The sequence below is a fragment of the Podarcis melisellensis genome (assembly GCF_964234715.1).
Source record: "Podarcis melisellensis genome assembly, chromosome: 8".
Taxonomy (NCBI): domain Eukaryota; kingdom Metazoa; phylum Chordata; class Lepidosauria; order Squamata; family Lacertidae; genus Podarcis; species Podarcis melisellensis.
This window is the reverse complement of record NC_138540.1, coordinates 59,372,286-59,392,766: the sequence shown is the minus strand read 5'-3', so window position 1 is coordinate 59,392,766 and position 20,481 is coordinate 59,372,286. Positions and strand designations below refer to the sequence as shown.

The window sequence follows — 20,481 nt, the reverse complement described above, 5'->3', positions numbered from 1 at the left end:
ATATAAATTAGAAGAATTGCTGGGCTACATCAGACCAAGGACCCATCTGGTCCAGCAGGATCCAGCCAGGATGCTTCTGGGAAGGTCACAAGATGCAGTTGCTATTCCCCATTGTCTGCCCCCAACATCCAGCAATCATAATGGTGCATTGTCGCCAATCATCTGGAGGGTTCATCTGATTAAAGCATTTCCCCTCAGCACATCCTAATGCCAAGAGAAGCCATGCCAGATGAATTTCTGCCTGTTGTGCAGCTATTAATAAAAGCTATTAGTCAGAGTGCAAGAGTGTTGGACTAGCATGTGGGAGGCCTGGATTCAAATCCCCATTCATCCATGAGTAACCTTGGGGCCAGTCACTGTCTCAGACTAACCTACCTCACAGGGATTAGGATAAAATGGAGAGCAAGGAGAAGATTGTATGCCACCTTGAACTTCTTGGAGGAAAGTTGGGATAAAAATGTAATTAATAGATAATAATATCATGCTTCCTATAATACCATTAGGACAGTGTGGCCCACTCTTTCCCTGATTGAAAAATAGGGTGTCACACCCACTGTCCCCCTCAGCTATGTGGTTCTCTGGCACCACCCTCAGATCCATCTCAGCTTCTGTGTAACAACTTATCTCTTTCTCTAAGGCAGTGGTTCTCAAGCTGTGGGTCCCCAGATGTTGTTGGACTACAACTCCCATCATCCCTGAGCTTTGGACTTTGCTGGCTAGGGGTGATGGGAGTTGTAGTTCAACAACATCTGGGGACCCACAGCTTGAGAAAGGCTGCTCTAGGGTGTGCAGCCCTCATCTCGGTTGCCACTTGGTCTTTTAAACTCTCTCTGTCTGCTGCCACTGCAGATACCAAGTAGCTGAATGATTCCCACCTCTAGCATAGCTAGTCTAGTGGCACATGTGTACAAGGCAACATTTTTTAAATTTTATTCTTAAAAAACTATTGATTTTCAAGTATAACAAAATTAAGAAAACAACAATAACAGTTATTTCCAACCCAGCCCCTCTCCAAAGTACAGGGAATAATTCAATTCATTTGAATCAAGGTTTAAAGTAATGCCATACAACAAGACTAGATCAAACAAAAGTGTCGTTCCACAGTGTCCCGTGAGGAGCTGGGGATTTCATTGGTAACAAAAGGAATGAAAGGTTTTATGATAATTCAGTGCAGAGAAGCATGTACTTTCAGTTATGTACTGGCAGCTTCTCACCCTTTTCCAAACACCTTTGTGGAGGGTTTCCTCAGCCTCCTCTCCTATCTCCTCTCCTTGGGAGTCCTCTGGGCAGCCGCTGCTGCCGCCCCTGGTCTGAATGGCACCCCCCCCCAAAGAGAGGTGCCTCCTCCCACAGCCCCACAAGGGCCTGGGGAGAGGATACCCCCAGCCTTAGTGGATCAATGGAGGCTGGCCAAAGGTGAACGTTAGGCTAGCACCTTACCTTTGCAGGCAGCAGTGGCGGTAGCAGGCACCACTGGGCCTGCATGGTGGAAAGGCTCCCCTTCAGCACTGGAGACCCAGCTCCCAGGCAGGCCTTGCACACAGCAAGCAAAATAAATGCCAGTGCAGCACCTGCCTGCCTGCCTGCCCAGGCTCCCACTGGTCTGTCCATTGCCAACAGCAAGGGCTGGTGAACTGGCTGGCTGGGTTACCTCATCCACTTGCTTGCTTACATCGTGGTCACCTCAGTTCCTGGCAACCAGCACCCCCTGGCCAGCCCCAGAGGCACCATGAGAGCCAGTGTGGTGTAGTGGTTAAGAGCGGTAGTCTCATAATCTGGTGAACTGGGTTCGGTTCCCCGCTCCTCCACATGCAGCTGCTGGGTGACCTTGGGCCAGTCACACTTCTCTGAAGTCTCTCACCTCACAGAGTGTTTGTTGTGGGGGAGGAAGGGAAAGGAGAATGTTAGCCGCTTTGAGACTCCTTAGGGTAGTGATAAAGTGGGATATCAAATCCAAACCATTCTCCTAGAGGAAGGTTGTGGCCAGGTCCACTGCAAAAAAAAAGCTGCACAAGCCTTTGGGAGGCAGAGACGTCAGGCAGCATAAGAGGAAGGAGGGAAGGAAAAAGGGACAGAGGCCAGTGTTGCCCACAGCACCCCTGACCATAATTCAAGGTACCCCAGGGTGCCATGGCACACTGGTTGAAAACCACTGACCTAAGCTAATTCCTCCCTCACCATTTATCCCTAAACCATAACCAAGAACAAAGCTGACCCTACTCAGTCTCACTAACCCTGCCACAACCCTCCAAACACCCTCTCCCACATCCACATCCACCTGCCACCCCCATCAGTGTTCAAACTCCCTTTCAAAACTCTCATCCAATCACCATTCACTTCCAGGCTTCCAATCACACTCTCTCTTGCACCCATCCAATTACCCCAATTCACATAATGGAATTACCTACACACCTAACACAATACATACTGTCACACACTAGTTTGTCATAATAACTCTAATATTTGCAAAATACTGTTTGCATATTGTCTACATCAGAACATCACATGGGGATGGAAGGATCGGTCCATTTCACTTCTCTCTGTTTTCTCATTTTTTCCAAACTTAAATTCAGTTCTGCATATTTCTGCCCCTTTTTGTGATACTCAATTTTTAAATGTGCCTGGTGTATATTAACTTTTAGGCACACTTTTCTGTAATATATGCACTTTTGGAAACATTGGTTGGCTGGAGAAGCGCACCACAAAATTTGGGTAAGTGTGAATTTTGAAGAATGTCTGTATTTCAGTTCCCATTTTCAGCTGTATTTCAGTTGTTTCGGAAAATGCAGATTTGATAGATTTGAAGAAGAAGAGTTTGGATTTGATATCCCGCCTTTCACTCCCTTTAAGGAGTCTCAAAGCGGCTAACATTCTCCTTTCCCTTCCTCCCCCACAACAAACACTATGTGAGGTGAGTGGGGCTGAGAGACTTCACAGAAGTGTGACTGGCCCAAGGTCACCCAGCAGCTGCATGTGGAGGAGCGGAGACGCGAACCCGGTTCCCCAGATTAGAGACTGCCGCTCTTAACCACTACACCACACTGGCTCTCCACATATTGCCTTGAAATATGGTGACATCACCCCAGGTGATATGAGGGTGGGTCAGGGAAGGCTTTAGAACCATCATATCCCCAAACTCCTCCTTCTCTGGGCATGCACCTGGAATGGGGCAGTGGAGAATACCAGCCCAGGAGCTGGTATACTCACCTATCCATGCCCCCACTCCACCCCACAGTTAAACAAGTGCCTGCATAAGCTCGGCAAGACTTTGAATGTGGTGGAAGAATCAGTAGGGAGTCACATTTCAGTCACACAAAACTCAGTTTTCCACACATATTCAGACCTCCATCCATCCCGGCAACAAAAGGCCTCATCACAGACAGATCAATGGCTCATCTCAGCCAAACAGAAGTGCTTGAGGCGTTGTGCAACAAAGAAGGGGCCAGTGAGGGGTGTGGCCCAAGGAAGGGTGTGGCCTAGTGAGGGCCCCCACAAAGCTGATTAGAGGTATATTTGGCCCCCATGACTTCTTGTTCCCCATCCTGTCTTACCCAGTAAGGTAGACTGATATTGTTCTCCCATTCTCACACAGCCAAGAGACTGTCTGGCCTCAAGAAGAGGTGCTCTGTTGGAATAAAAGGTGGCAATTTTATTTCTGTGGCTCAAGTGGGGAGGAAAGGGCTGGCGGGTAGCAACCCTTTGCTTCCCTCCCCCTTTAGGGCAAATATTTCACAAGCCAGGGAGACAGGTCGCAGAATGATATTTGAAGGCTGCACACTGGTCAATAGAAATGCAGTTTTCTTCCACTGAAGGCAAAGGCCCCTGGAAAAGGTCATCCCGCTGGATAGCTTTAGAGTTTATTGACTTGGGCTTCAAACAGCAAAATAATTGAAAGGCTTAATACATCAAATCAATACAAGGTAGGGAAAAGAGGGGGCAGAACAGGGACGGAAGAGGGACAGGGAGACCGAAATGACAGCTGGTGAGTTTAGTGGCTTCTTGCCCAAAGGAAGGATGGAGAAAAAATCCTCGGAATACTTTCAGTTTCTTGGAGGCAGCAATTTTGGCATGTGGCTAATCCTAGAGGCGTGGGCCTGTTGCAGCAAAACCCACAAAGGGTTTTGTGGCTTACAGACTGGACACATTTGTGGGAAGGGCCATAGTTCAGTGGTAGAGCATTTGCTTTGCATGCAGAAGGTCCCGGGTTCAATCCCTCTTGGGCCTGGGAGAGAACCTTGCCTGAAACCCTGGAGAGCCACTGCCAGTCAGAATGGATAATACTGAGCTTGATGGAGGATTGGTCTACCTCTGTATAAGGCAGCTTCCTTTGTTCCTATTGTGGCAGAAACATTTATGCACTGGAGGCAGCTTCTTCAGGTGCGTGAAACATTGGCCTTGATTTGCAGATATATATGTGCACACATGCCTGCACACCCACACACAGGCAAAGAGAAACAATAGTGGGATCAGGAGCACAAAAGCGACAATAGGAGCTGGAAAGAATGTCTGAGACATTTCTCTGCAAAACGTTTCCACCTTTTGAAATGGGGCAACTTGAATTTCCTTAACCTTTTCCCCTATATTCACTGGGTATATTTTTATATCCAAGAAGAACACTTCATGAATTTGACAATGTGAGCTATCAGCCATAAAAGCTAATGTGGCAATACATTTGTTAGGTCTACAAGGTGCCAAATAAATATTAGATGGATTGACATTAATCTAGAGGTGCCCCTGGGACCTGCCCTCTTTTCCTGAATGACAGGAGGTTTTGAGGCAGGATTGTGATGGTCTCATGGCCATCCAGGTATGGTTGAACTACAACTTACATCAACGTTCACCACTCTCTATGCTGACTGGACCACTCACTCCTGCTGTTTCCAACAGTGCTGGAGGGTGGGGTCCTCCCTCACCAGGCCCTTAGTTTCAAGTCCTCTGTTAGAAAGGAGGAGGAGAACCCTCTGCTCTGGAGGTTATGGCATTCGCTGGTCCCCTGTGGACATTAACTGTCACACTGGCCTGACAAGAAGCCAGCAGATGCCACCTGGGCCTCTAAAGGTCTCCCTCTGTGCCCCCATCCCAACATGCTTGGGCAACAACTACTAGCTGGATCACAGGTTATTTCTTGCAGGCCCACCAAAGCCTATTAAAAGAACTAGATAGCATTAGGGATGGATGTCTGAGTTTGCTTGCTCTCCTCTTCCCTCCCTGTACCTTTTTCCCTTTGTGCCTTTTTCTTCTTCTTTTTTAAGGCTGTAAGCCTCCCTGGCTGAAAATAAATGAGTAAACTATGTTGTCTTTACTACAACTCCATGCTCTGCTAACCAGACCTGATGCAAAACTCTGCAAAACTATGGTTGAGGGAAGAGGCAGCCAGCCAGGTGCAAAATAGGGGTGGAGGCAATTGACAACTGCACCTCTGTGAGCCACAGATTGCTGTGACTTGCATGCTGAAGTCGACCTCTACTCAGGACTTCTTTTTTATTTGTCTTTTTTTTAAAAAAAAAAGATTAAGTGAAAAACAGGTACAAAAACATGAACAGCAGTTGACATACATCAAGTCGCTGAATGAGCCATTTGAAAAGGAAGATCAAAGAAAAGATCAAGGCAGTGAACAAAAGAAAAGCAGGTCAGAGGCAAGGGCAAGATGACAAGGACAAAGGAAAATTATACAGAAAACAACAGGAGGATGAAAGTCTGTTGAGGCCAAGGAGAGAAGCCAAGTGGACAAGGACATCAAAAAGAAATTACATGCCTCTCCAATAAACTCACTTTTAGGCAAAATTAAAGGTCTGAGATGTTGTACAGGAAGGAACAAAAGAAGCTTCCCATAAGGAGTCAAAACCATCAGTCCCCCAAGCACAATACTGTCTCCACTGACTGCAGTGGTTCTCCAGGGCTTCAGGCAAGGTTCTCTCCTAGCCTACCAGGAGATGCCATTGAGGACGGAACTTGGGACCTTCTGCATATATATATATATATATATATATATATATATATATATATATATGGGGCGCGGGTGGCGCTGTGGGTTAAACCACAGAGCCTAGGACTTGCCAATCAGAAGGTCGGCAGTTCGAATCCCCGCAACGAGGTGAGCTCCCGTTGCTCGGTCCCTGCTCCTGCCAACCTAGCAGTTCGAAAGCACGTCAAAGTGGAAGTAGATAAATAGGTACCGCTCTGGCAGGAAGGTAAACGGCGTTTCCGTGTGATGCTCTGGTTCGTCAGAAGCGGCTTAGTCATGCTGGCCACATGACCCGGATCCCTGTACACCGGATCCCTCGGCCAATAAAGCGAGATGAGCGCCGCAACCCCAGAGTTGGCCACGACTGGACCTAATGGTCAGGGGTCCCTTTACTTTTACATATATATATATATATATATATATATATATATATATATATATATATATATATATATATAAAGTTTCCATTTTATCACATTTAAACAAATCCTTATTATATTCATTACATATTTGCTCAATCGAGCTTCGACTTCCCTCCCTCTCGTCTCATGGTTTCCATAATTCATTATTACTTCATAGCATTTATACATTTTCCCATTTACGTTTCACTCTTTCTGTTAATCACAAATTTTTAAATAAATATAAAAAGGTACAAATCCTCAACATTGCAAGTTTCCTTACAACAACCCTGCTAGTGTTGTTAATTGTTTACAATTGTCCTTCAGATATTGTACAAATTTACTCCAGTCTTTTTGGAAAGCTTGATCACGCTGGTTTTGGATTTTCCCAGTCAGCCTTGCCAATTCTGCATAATCCATCACCTTCGTCTGCCACTCTTCTAGCGATGGAATTTCCCGTTGCTTCCATTTTTGGACTAAAAGAGTTCTTGCTGCTGTTATCGCATACATAAACAGTTTTATATCTCTCTTTGGGATCTCATTCCCTACTATACCTAACAGAAATGCCTCTGGTTTTTTCACAAATGTATTTTTAAACATTTTCTTTATCTCATTATATATCATTTCCCAGTAAGCTTTTACCTTACTGCAAGTCCACCACACGTGATAAAAAATTTTGGGACCTTCTACATATAAGGCAGATGCTCTGCCACTGATCTACGGCCCCTCCCTATATGCAGCAAAGTCTTCTGGCTTGGCAACATCCCTGAGGACTTTGAGGTGGTGTGTAAGTTTCTCATCTTTCCCAAATGATAAATGAAGCATCTTTCCAACTGGAGATGATGATTAGCCTGGCATTGACTAGTAGGCAAATAATAAGGGGTTTCAAAGGGAAAACATCTGGAAGGCACCAGGTTGGGGGTGTTGTCAGAATCTTAGTTGGTGGCCTCTTGAACCATCACCTCCACAAATACTCTGCTCTAAATGTGGCGCGCACCTTCCTAATCAGAGACACAATAGATCTAACATATGTCCCTGCCTTATTTGCTTCTCAGGGTATTCTGAAATCCATTTCCAGGAGAGAGCACAATATGAAGATGAGAAGAATTGTCCACCCCCTCAGTGCAGCTGAGATGTTATTAAACCCCACACAGCTGCTTCTTGGTCTGGTTTTTTTGAAGTTCCTGTGTACCTGCATGTTTGTATACACAGGCACACCAAAGAGCCGTTGCTCGGTCATTTTATGAGTGTTAATTACACGACTCTTCTATTTGCTGGATTACATTGTCGTTGCTCTTAATTCGTGCGGCTTGCCGCAGGTGCTGGATGGTATTATTAACTTTTTAATGTGGCACATTAACAGCTCTGCAAGTTTGTTTTCCTCACTGTTGATGGATATTTAATTGGTGAGCTGTTGCTAGAGTGGAAAGGAGGGGTATCGAGTAGGAATTCAGTGCATTGTTGAATATGTCTGCTGAAACTTGCCAAATATCTTAAATAAACATGAGAACATCAGTGCTTACCAAAGCTTTCTGTGACAGAGAAGTGGAACACCTACCTTTGGGCTGTTTGTGGAGGAAGGGACATGCTTCAGAAATTTGAGGTGGGAGGGTTATGCCTTGACCCATTGCCAGGAAATCTCAGCTTAAGTTCCTGGGTAGGCTGCAAGGGTGGGCAATGAAAACACCACCCCAACAAAAGAACTAAAGAGATCTCTGCACTTTGATCTGTGCCTGCTCTCCCCCATTCAGGGCTGGCTCTACCATTAGACAGAGTGAGGAGGAGGCTTCAGGAGGGAGATGCTGGGAGGCAGGCAGGAGCAGTGGGGTGTTGGGAACAGGACTGTGTACACCTTATAGCCTGCCCTGCTGCCCGAAACTAGAATGGCGCCCTCAGGTGCAGTAGATGATGCTGTCTCCTTGCCAGCGTTGAATTATGAGTCAACAACTACTCTGGTTGCATTCAGGTGAGGCCGCCATCTTGTCCTCAGTCTGAGGCAGCAAAGTGTGTCCTGCCCACATTCTGGGGATACTCATGGAGACAGTGACAGAGGAACAGACTCCCTTAGGAAGTTGTGGACTCTCCTTCATTGAAGGTTTTTAAGCAGACGTTGGATGGCCATCTGCCATGGATGCTTCAGCTGAGATTCCTGCACTGCAGAAGGTTGGACTAGATGACTCATGGGGCACCTTCAAAATCTATGATTCTATGGTCTTATGACGGCTATGATTCTATGGCTACTAGCCATGATGGCTATGCCCTGCCTACATGGTCAGAGGGAATAATGCTTCTGTAAACCAGCTGCAGGAAACTGAAGGAGGGGAGAGTGTTCTGGGGCTCAGAGTCTACTTGTGTGTTTCCCATAGGCCTCTGGTTGGCCAGTGTAAAGGCAGGATGCTGGTCTGATCCAACAGGGCTCTTCTTATGTTCCTATGGCTGATGCATTCATATTCACACCCCTTTGAATACAATGTAGCACAGATAAACATTATTCTCACTCCCATGTGTGTTGAGGTTCACAACATTGGTTCCTCTCTACAGCACATGGTTTGCATACAGATATCTTTCCTTGGACTTGAGCAAAATGGTTTTTGGGTTGGAAGGGAAATGGGCTGAAGGTCTCTCCACACCCCCGCCACCCAGTTCAAAAAGGGGGCAATTTTACAAGGGTTCCATTAGCCCCCAGTGACATCATTACAGAGGCACAATAGATTGACAATGTGACAAAAACATGCTGGTCATCCCTGATTGTCTAGGATCTTGTTTAACACACACCCATGGTAAACAACAAAGTTTTTAAAATGACACTGAAGCTACTGACACAGGGGGTCGGCAAAGAGAACTGAATGGGCACAAAAAAAATGTGAAGGGGGAATATTTGAGATCTTCCAGGGATCCTTTTGTACCAAAGAGTTCTCACACACTCCAAATTATTCATCATGGAATTACTCACAAATCCCTCTCAGTCCAAGTCCTCAGGGCTCGCTGCAAGGTTGAGTGGTTTCAGGACTGAATTTTGTTGTAGTTTGTGGGGGCTGCTGGGACTTACAGTCCAAAATGTCTGGAGGACACCAGGTTATCAGAGAATCTTTTGAGAATCTTCACCCAGATTCACCCCCTAGACTCAAGATAAACAGACAGCTCAGCTCTTTTTCATGTGAACACACAGCCCTTCCAATTCGGCTCATGCAGAGACAAATATCTGTGCTGCCTCCACTCCACCCCACCCTTCCAAATAACCCACAGTCATTTTCCGGATGTCATTGACCTTCTCAGGGGAGCTGTTCAGATTGAAACATACTAGGCCGTTTGTTTTAATTAGACGGACTTAATTGGCTGCATTCTAAGGGGGGGATTATTCTTGAGGATCAATGAACCTCTTGTTCCTCACAACAACATTGATCCAGCTCAGATAACTCACCCACAGTTGGGAGGGGCAGACAATCACAAGGAAGAGGTGCAACCTGGGCAGTGGGAATCCAAGATGTGCCTCAAGACAAGGTGCCTCTTGAAACCTGTCTTCTACACAATACAAGGGGAAGAGCTGCATAACAGAGCACGCTGCTAGTCCTTAAACTGGCCTAAGGAGTGGTTGAAAAGGTGATGCTCAGCTGCTCCTATCAGAGATGAAATTAAAATTTCAAAAACCTCTGAGACATAGGGAATTTCAAAATTTATAGACTGATGTTGGGATTTGCTATCTTTTTTTAATGTTTTGCTCGCCAAATATATGAAAATAATGCAAAGCATCTCAGCTTGCTGTCAGATACCATCAGATTTTCATTGCTGCATGTCAGATATCACTGTATGTCACTTGTCAAACAAAGCCAAATACCGAGCGCTGTGCAAAAAGTTGTTGGATGTCAAATGCCGGTTCTAAAGAGTTGGTATTCACAGAAGAGCACACCCAGAAAACAGCTGTAAAATATCTACCATCAGAATTTGCAGATGTGAGAAGCCTGCAGCCTTCTAGATGTTGTTGGACTCCAACTCCCATCAGCCCCAGGCAGAATGGTCCTTGGTCAGGAACGATGGGAAATGGAGGTCGATGGGAGGCTTCCCACCCATGATATAGAGCAGTGGTCCCCAACTGGTGGTCTGTGGACCCCAGGGGGTTCACGTAAACCACCTAGGGAATCCTTGGTACCATTCACATAACAAAAACTACTATAGAGATATCAGCAATTTCAAAAGTAGGGGGTTCATGGCTTGGCCTTTGAAAAACTGGGGCCCGCAGTACTTAGATAATTGGGAACCACTGATAGAGAGCATTTCAAGTTTGCAAAGCCCAGTGCTCACAATTTCTCAGTTATTTTAAAAATACCCTCCAAAGCAGGATAGCATTATTATCACCAGGGAGAAGAGTGCCCCTTATCACCTAGTGAGCCCATGGCTTAGGTGAGGTTCTGCCCCATGCTGCATCACCCACTGTGACTTCTAACTCCCTTCTACCTGGGCATCAGCCCCCTTCCCTATTACTCAGCCTGCCTCCCTGTGGCAGGTGTAGTGAGACTGTCTACCCAGGAGCCTTTTGGTTCTGAGTTACCACACTAGCAAGACATCCCAGAATCCTCCTGGTCCTAGGAATCAGCTGGTACAAGTGAACCAATCTAGTGGCACTGTCTGGTATAAAGCTTCTAGATCTGCTGTCCTCCCCAGTTGAAACAATCCATGGCTGAAGAAGGCTGCCCCAGCTTCTGTACCCAGGGACATGTGTCACCTCCTAAACCTGAGCAACTGAAACCTCTCAGCTTCCTGCAACTTGGAGGTGCTGGGAGCAGAAACAGCCCCTCACACACCAGTACACAACCCACTATCCTGTGGCCTGAAGCATCAATGCCCATTAAAAACGAGAGCCAGGAAATCAATGGACAATAATTCCATCTGCAAATGGGGAAAGGGGAGGGTGCAAGGTGTTGCGCACGTCCCATCAGGTCCACAAGGGCAGCAAGCAGCAGGCCCCCAGTGCAAAGCCAAGGAATCCATCAGCCGGCTTTGCTTTAATAAAGGAGCTGTCTGCTCCATCTCAGAAGCAGTCGATAGGCCTGTAATTTCCCATTTATTTCCTGGATGTCAGGCTTCAAATACTCTCCAGGACAGAAAGAAAAGGAGCAGGAAAGCGTGGGGAAAGAGGGCCACCAGATCCACCCACAGAGGTCATGGGCCCCACCTGTTTCCTCATGGTCAGACCCTCCCTATAATTCTCAGACCAGGAGCCCCACAGCTGAAGGGCCGGGGTCTGATGGGAAATGGGCTCTTTCCTGCCTGTGTGAGATGCTAGAAACAGGGGGCTCCAAGGCCCAATTGGAGTCAGGGTGCACCTGAGCTTAGACCCCAAACATTTCCACTCAGAGGCACCCTTTTCTTCACATTACTACTCCACACTCAATGAGAGACTAGAACAGAGAGCTTTGCCATTCCCTTGGCAAGTGAACCAGCTGTCCCAACATCATTCCCACTTTGCCTGGGATACTCAGAGACATCAGAAAGAGCTTTTCCTTCCCTCCTTCCTTCCTTCCTATTACTTTTCTATCCTACCTTTCCTCCAAATTGCTCTTCACCATTTTTATCCATACAACAACCCTGTGGGGAAGGTTAGGCTGAGCTTTGGTGACTAGCTCAAGGCCACCCAGTCAGCGTCATGACCCAATGGGGATTTGAAGCTTAGTTTGCATGCCTCCTCTTGAAAACCCTGCTCTGGAGCTCCATCTGGACATCAGAAAATATCACCTATTTCTGATGTACAGAAGAATGGTCCAAGCCCAGCCCTGGTGAGGCACCATCCATCAGACACTCCACATCAACATTTGCACGTCAGGCTGAGGGTTTTATGGATAGTGCTCTGGGTCAATCCAAACACACCTAAAATAACCCTGGGCAAAGTCCCTTGTGCCAACCTCCATGCCCCAGTGGAGAGAGACTGACACCTGTCAATCTCCTTCTCTGCTCAAGCACTCGGGTTCCCACAGCATGAATATTCATATGTTTGTGTCAGCATTGTGGAGGCTCTGAGGGGGTCTCTTGATGGGCACCCGGCCCATTAACTATTCATAGAATACACCAGGCTAACATGTAAATACTAATTACTTTGGCAGATTGCTGGCTTATTAAGTGGAGATTTCAAGCGTTTCTCAGACAATTGTGCCCTGACAGTGAACAGTCTGGTGGGCACATTCCACAGGCAACACAAAGCCAATTGCCACCTCCCTCCCTCCCTCTGGTCCCCTTCACTTCCTCCATCCCCACTGCAGCATTAAAGTCCCTGCATGAAAAAACCAGGGTGCCTCCTCATAGCACTGTCTCTGGCACTGGGGCAGAGCAGAGCTTCATTGGGGTCAGCACCGCCAGGGCTTAGCCCCAGAACCTAATTTCAATGCTAGGTCTCAGCTAGGAAGCCCTTCAGGAACTGTGAAGAAAAGGGTGATTTTGAGCGTATGCAAAATACCTTTCCCTCATCAAGGGGTAACCACAAACACAAACACACACACACAAAGAGGAGCGCAGGGGTCCTTTACCTTTACTTTTTACCTTGACAAAAAACCACAAACATATGTTTCACATAGATAGGATAGGAGACAATGCCTGCAAGAATTGTTCTAATGCCCCACAAAGGTGTTCTTTTTCTTCATATACAGGAAAAGCATTGTTTCGTCATTTGTACTGAGCAAAATCTGTCTGCATCAACACAAAAAGCTATGGCCAGGGGCTTCCCCGAAAACCTAATAGAGGGGCAAGATCAGTTGAAACATTCATGCTTTGGACCCCTTCATCCTATGCTCAGGTTGTATTTATGTGTAAATAAAACCATATATTCTAAGGACACCACAGTCTCCATTGTCCTTCATTCCAAAAACCTGAACCCTGTGCAAAAACTCCTGGTCGTGGTCCCTTCCAATTTTTTGATTTTCTGGCTCTCTTGCCACTTAGAGAATGGGGTTGGTATAAGAATACCGTGTTTTTTGCCCAATAGGACGCACTTTTTCCCCTCCAAAAATGAAGGGGAAATGTGTGTGCCTCCAATGGGGCGAATGCAGCGCGCCATCCCACTGTCCCTGGACCTGGTTTGGAGGCTGGCGGCGGGGAGAAGCGTGCTTCTCCCCGCCGCCAGCCCCACAAGCTGGGGGACAGAGGGGAGGCGCAGCACGCCCAGGCTTAGCTTCACGCAGCTCTCCGCAAGCTGTGGGAGCCCAGCTCTGGGCTCCCACAGCTTGCGGAGAGCTGTCTGTTCTGGGGGCTGGGGTCAGGGGAAGCTCGGGCTTCCCCCGCCCCAGCCCCGTGCCTGGGGGGGGGAATAATTTTTTCCCCTTTATTCCCCCCCCCAAAAAAAATTAGGTGCATCCTATGGGCCGGTGTGTCCTATAGGGCAAAAAATACGGTATATTGTAAGGCTGCCTTGAAGTCTTAGACCACACAACCATTTCAAAAAGGGGAAATCATGCAACACTAACAACAACGATTATGATAATGATGCTGTTCTCCTTGCTCCAAGTGAGGGTGGACTCTTGACATGGGCCAAAGCCGCTGAAGCTCAAGATGCCACAAGGCTCTCCTTCTAAGATTTGTCCCCGGCCCAGCACTCCAAGTATCCTTGAGAATCCATGCCCCCTGTGGCAGTCAGCCTTACCTGGCCTCACAGAGTGGGGTGCCATGAGGCTTAATTAACATCAGCAAAATGTTTGGAGAGCCTCGGTTGAGCAGTTCAGGAAAAAATGCAAACAAAGAATTACTGTTAAATCAGCAGAGAAGCCTCTTCAAAGGGAGGGGGATCCCCTGGGAGAGAAACCAGCTCACAAAGACAGTGGTTTTGACAGTGTTTCAGTTTGTGAAAGGAAACTTCAGAGGATAAGTGGCAAAAGGAAGTGGGGGGGGGTAAGGAAAAGGCCAACTGTTGCATCCTAATATTCTGCAGTGTTCAAAACAGCATTATCAAACAGACCACTTCTGTGTTTGCATGGCAGTGTCCCCTAGTGGGAACCTGACACTCTTAGCCGGGGTAATCCCCAGCATGGTGCCCCCTGGAGGGCAAGGCTAACATTGCTACCACTGCCTGCCTCTTGCTTGGAGCGCACCTTGTTCTTTGCGCCTACACCTGCTTTTTAAAATCTGGGTCACATTTTGACAGGAGAGCAAAAATTCCATGGCTTCTGCCACATTCTGAAGGCCTCTCCACTGAGACAGACCTTACAGTTAGAGGCCTCTGGGTATCCCCACATACCAGCTAGTCAAGGCTTCCATGCATGCCATGACACAGCATGGATCAGGTCCTTCCTTTCTCTCCTGTTCCTTCCACGGCCAAATTTAGATGATTAGCTCACTGGCAGAGACCTGGGTGTTTTGGTCTGCTTAAGTAAAGAACAAAGGGAGCCAACTTATAGGTCCATCAAAGCCAAGCTTGTCTACTCTGACTGGAAGCTGACCTTTCCCATCATCACCTGCTCCCTTTTTCTTTCTTCATCATGCTTCGAAGCTGGCCATACATGCATGTCTGAGCTCTGTAGCTCAGACACCATTTTTGAACTTAGATTTTGTACTTTTGTAACTTAGATATTACCTATAAACCTGCCTTTATTTTGCTACTGTAATTGCTGCTTCAAGATCTAGATTATGTAATTAAATACTCCTTTTATTTCTTCCCAAAACAATGTGTGTGTGATTGCAATACCAGGAAAATTCAGTCTGCCTTAAAGCATCCTGGATTATTGTTTCTAGAAGGTTAAATCAACCTTGGCTTAGCTTCCAAGTTTAAGCTGCAAAGGATACTACTCTGCTGATCTCACTAACGTGAGCAAGGATAGATAATAACTAAACAATATATCCTCTCCTAGTGTCTAAATCCATTCCTACTTTAACTATGGAACTCACTCCCACAGGAGGCAATGATAGCCACCAGCTTGGATGACTTTAAAAGAGGATTGGACAAATTCATGAAGGATAAGGCTATCAGTTTCTGCTAGCCACAATGGCTATGTTCTGCTTCCATGATCAGAGGCAATCATGTTCCCGAGCACTGCTTGCTGGAAACCACAGGAGGGAAGAATGCTGATGTGCTTAAGTCTTCCTTATCAGTTTTCCACAGTCACCTGGTTGGCCACTGTGAGAACAGGATGCTGGACGAGATGGGCCATGGGCCTGATCCAGCAGGCTCTTCTTATGGTCTTACACCCCAAGGTGAGCAGTCAGTCACCCAATGATGGACAGAATTTCAACTGCCCGTGTTCTCATCCCTATTGACCCAGGGGAGTCACAATTCTCTGTCCCTGTCCCTATTTTGCCATTCAGGGGAGCTTTTTATTTTTAATGGCCTAGTTTTCCTTCCTTGGGGTTAGCAAAGGGAAAATACAGTGGTACCTTGGGTTAAGAACTTAATTCGTTCTGGAGGTCCGTTCTTAACCTGAAACTGTTCTTAACCTGAAGCACCACTTTAGCTAATGGGGCCTCCTGCTGTCACCGCACCACCACCGCACGATTTCTGTTCTCATCCTGAAGCAAAGTTCTTAATCCAAGGTACTATTTCTGGGTTAGCGGAGTCCGTAACCTGAAGCGTCTGTAACCTGAGGTACCACTGTATAAGGATGCTTCTCCAGTCTTTCCGTGTACTGACACCCCCCAATTCAAAAGCACAACAGGCTCTTGCAAAGGACAGCAGGAATGCCTACAGCCAAGGTGGCCAACTTTTCTCTTTGCCCTTGTAGCTGTGCCTTAATAGAGACTTGATCTGCAGTATGGAGCCAGCAATGTGACATTTTGCTGTTGCCATACCATATGACCAAGACACAACAGCAAGAGCCAATGAAAAGGTGACGACCCTACATGTAGAACAGAAAGAGAGAAATGAGCTTTCAGCAGCTTACCTTAGTGAAAGTGGGGGGCGAGGGGAGAGAAGGAAGAGTGTTAAAAAGACTGTTCATCTGCAAAATGTTGGAAGTATGTATATTTAGGCAAAGCTTGCAACCATGGGACTGATTTCTAGGTGACACACAACTGTGCTTGTTTCCTTTGCAGGTTATTCTTCACCCCTAATGGGGAAAGAAACCACCCCGAATCCTCAGCTCATCTCTAGCAATTGTAAGTTACAGCTAGGCCCCTCAAAACAACAACCATTTTTGTGACTGTGGCAACAGCAGCAAAGAGAGGCAGCTGCTTTTTATGCCTCATACAAGAGTGATAATCACACATTTAGAAGCCTTTGAATTGCAAGCAACTCAAGGCCACCAAAATCCCATTAACAAGCCTCTGCGAGATAATTAAACATCAGTTAGTGAAACAGTCATTTAACGGGGGCGATAAAAGGAACTGTCAGCTGTATGTGTCCCCACTCTCATCCCACACACCTCCCAGGCCTGCATTCTTCTTCATCACTCCCAGAATCCTTGAGAAAGGCTGTTTGTGCGCACACAAAGGCAGGCAGGCAGGGGAGACCTTGTAAGGAAGAGATCAAACTCATCAGCATCTTGCAGAAAGACAGATGTCTCCACCTGTCTTCTAATATGTGCAAAGCTCAAGCAGAAAAGAGGTAGGAAAGGGGCTGTGGAGGGATTGGTCCAGTCCTTACCAGCTTCCCCTTTCCACACATACACACACCATTCAGAAGAAGAGTCCTGCTGGGTCAGCTAGATGGTTCTGGGCAGCTCACAAGGAGATCACAGCCTGCTAGTCGGGCTCCCCCTATACCAGTCTCTCCTTCCACCATTCAGATTAGTAATGTGCCAAACCCTGTCCTTCAATTTCCCAAAAGTTTTATTCCTCCCTGAAAGAGGTTTCTGTTTTATTTCATTTTCTCATTCTCACCCTGCATCCCAGGAATGCAACTTGGCACTGAAAAGTACTTCTAGGGCCAAACCCTGGTAAACCTTGGATTAAACTAAATGCAGGCAAAATGCCATAGAAATTCAACTACAATGTTCAGGAAAGCACAGAGTGTGTTGCAGAGAGAGGTTTGGAAAAGAGATTCTTCTTAGCAGAGTTAGCACAATGGTGATTACCCCAGGCACATTAAAACTTTGCTAGATTTACATCTGCCCTAATCCAACTTTAAACAAACATTCCCCATGAAAATACTTCAGCTAAAATAAATCACACACTTAGCTTTGCAAATAAGTGAATGTTTTACTTAAAGAGCTTCAAGAAGTAACAGCAAACAAGTTGCCATCCATTGGCAGTACTGTAAAGTGAAAATGAAAAAAGCTTCCAAATGACTTAAAAAGAAAAACAACTTTGTTTCCTTACCAAAAGCATCATGCAGTCTTTAGGTTAGCAAAGATGCATGCTTTAAAACCTCCCCTTGGGGGAGATTCAGTTCACTTGGTTTTTCTTGCTGTTGGGAGCCATAGCCACGTGTCTCCTTCCTTGTTATAGAAAGCAGAGAGAGAGAGAGAGAGAGAGAGAGAGAGAGAGAGAGAGAGAGAGAGAGAGAGAGAGAGAGAGGGAGAGGGAGAATGGGAGGGAGAAAACAAAATGCTGCAGGAAACCTGTTAAGTTCCACCACCCCCACCACCCCTCACTGGCAACCTGAGCTCAAGTTAACCCTTGAATGCATGCAAGTGTAAGTCAGTAACTGCATTTCACTATTTCACAGAGTGAAATAGTCACAGTCCCATCACCTTGTTCCTGGCTTTGTTTCCAGGCAAGTGATGTCCGAAGGGCTGTGCCAAATAGTTTCCAATTTTCAGTCTGAAAATTTCCCCCAAAGATGCTAGGATTTAATTCAATCCTACCAAAATGTTCCTTAAAAGCAATGAGTATTAAAAACCACATGAAGTCAGCAGCAACGTGTGGCATGCCTCAATTTTGCATGGGCAGATGCAGTTCAAATGTGCCACCGTCTCTTTACCAAACTCGAGTCTGTTCTCCCATCATTCCATGTATCTGCCATCCCCCACAGACACAAAGGTTCTGGGCAAGCATCACCTCCTGCACTGACCTCGACCCTTCTGCTCTGGTGTGGAGACAAGCTGGACAAGGAGGCCAGTGAGGGCAGATTGGAATGTCAGCTGTCCATCAAACATCCTTGTGGAACTTCAGAGGGCCTCTCTCTGACCTCTCTCTCGGTTTGCCTTTCTGGCACTGGACAAATCTTGCTTTGGAAAGACCAAGCTTCTCGTACACGTGTGTGTGTGTGTGTGTGTGTGTGTACATGCACTGGAGATACTCACAGCCAGTTCAAAAAACTGAGAGGTGAGACACCCTGGAGAAAAGGTTTATAAATACCAGCCCTGGTGGAGAGGAGGGCAGGAAGGAAACTGAAGAGCCTCAGTAGAAACTTGGGGGCCCTACAGGCTTTCTTTGAATTGTGCATTCATGAAGATTTGTGTTCATGGTGCTGTTGAGGCAGTCATATGGAGCCTTGCTTTTAATGCTGTGTCTGTGTTTAGTGGGAGTGGAGTTATTTCTTTCGTTTGGTTTGTTCTTGTTTTTATTATGTATTTTGTGTTTTTATTTTGTGGACTGCCTTGAGATCTTTGGAGGAAGGGTGGTATGCAAATTACTGTAATTGATTAATTGGTTGGTTGGTTGGTTGGTTGGTTGGTTGGTTTCTATTTTGGGGCTGCAAAAGTTTGGGGTCGTCATAGGACACCATGTTGTGGGATTTGCACTAGCTGCCAGTTTCCAGTTTTTTTTGTTATTTTAAGTAACAAAAACCTTAAGTCTGCCCAGCCCTAGTTTAAAATAAGCTGCCTCCTCTCTCTCGACCAAACCAGATGAGATGTGGAAGATCCATGAGTTGTTCCCCCAAGGCTTTCAAGTTTATTTCAAAACAGCTGTGGGGTGGGGGACTGCAGATCTGATCAGAGCAGTGGCCCTGGGAGAACAAGAGGAGCTACTCTTTCCCCCTATCTAAACTGCCCCCACATCTCCATGAAATTTTCACAATTTAAAGTACCCCCAATGGTGCCAATAGTCCCCCAACCCAATGGAAAAACAGAGGTTTCTGTAACATGCAATCTATTTTGTGGACACTGTGGGTGCTCATAGGATCCTTGGGGGATGATTTAGATCTGAAAAGTGGTGCAAAGGGAGCAGGTTAAAAACCCTCCCCCCACCCCACCCTACCTGGGCATTTCTGCTCCAATAAAAATCAGCGCGCACAAAAATGTGTCCCTGGGGCTTCGTTTTTGCTTTAAAATGCCAGTGTATGCAGATCTCCCTCTTTACACCTGCTTTGACCCTCCACCTTCCCCCAGGAGTCGGCAGGGATCGTGTCATCAAGCTGAAGCCGCCTCTCCCCTCCTGCCTAATTGCCCTTAAATAAAACTCAGCTCGCTGCTCAAAGGAAATCGATTCAATTTAGTAAAGAGCTCCAAGGACTGAAGATTGGGAGGTGTGCGTTAGAAACAAACACAATCAGAGGAGGGACACTGCTGAGTTACACGATTAGGAGGCCTGGGCTTGCCATATCTCTGTGTGTGTGTGTGTGTGTGTGTGTGTGTGTGTGTGTGTGTGTAGGTGACAATTGGCCCAAACAGAGCCAGTGGATTCTTCCAGCTTGCTTGTTTTTGACCCCTCTCAGAAAGCTGACAGAGAGAACTGCCAAGGACCCACAAGGGAGGAGGCCTGCTGTGTCTCTGAATGATTCCCTGACCTGGCCTCAACCCTTTCCCATCAGGCTCACTAGGGATAAATAATCAGTGTTGGGTGTGAATGGACCAGATCATGGGTGCCACAGCACTCCAATTGTTGTGCTCTGGGGTTGGGCCTCACATGTAAGCCAACCTGCCAGCCTCTCTTACCCCACTTGTTAACAGTTAATCACTGCAAGAGAGAAATAAGGAACAGGAGAGAATGGGCTGGAGCATATAATAAGGCCAAGGTTTCCCCACCTCTGCTACAGAACTAGCCACTCCCCAAGGAGTCTGCCCACTGCTTCTGTGTATGAGTCACTGTTCTGACCTTGCCTCGTTCCCAATGACCTTCACTGGGGGCAGGGTGATTTTGGATTCTGCAGTCACTCCCTGACACACAAGTTGCAGGAGAATCACCATCTGTCAGAGAAGACACACACACAGCAGTGGCATACAAAGCACAGTGAGTGGTCTCCTCTGAAGGAGGAAGTTCTTCTCAGGCACTCTAAAAGTAGATCTTTATGGGAGAAGGTGTGGCCAGATTCCAGAACTGGAAAGA

At 46.6% G+C, this 20,481-nt stretch overlaps 1 long non-coding RNA gene across 1 annotated transcript in view; it reads left to right on the top strand.

The window, feature by feature from the left end:
• Positions 1 to 7,523, top strand: part of LOC309376503 — a 47,460-nt gene extending 39,937 nt beyond the window's left edge. Inside the window, exon 4 of the long non-coding RNA XR_014171223.1 lies at positions 7,419 to 7,523. This is a non-coding gene — a long non-coding RNA (uncharacterized lncRNA). The remainder of the gene's footprint in view (positions 1 to 7,418) is intronic.
• Positions 7,524 to 20,481: the final 12,958 nt, after the last annotated feature.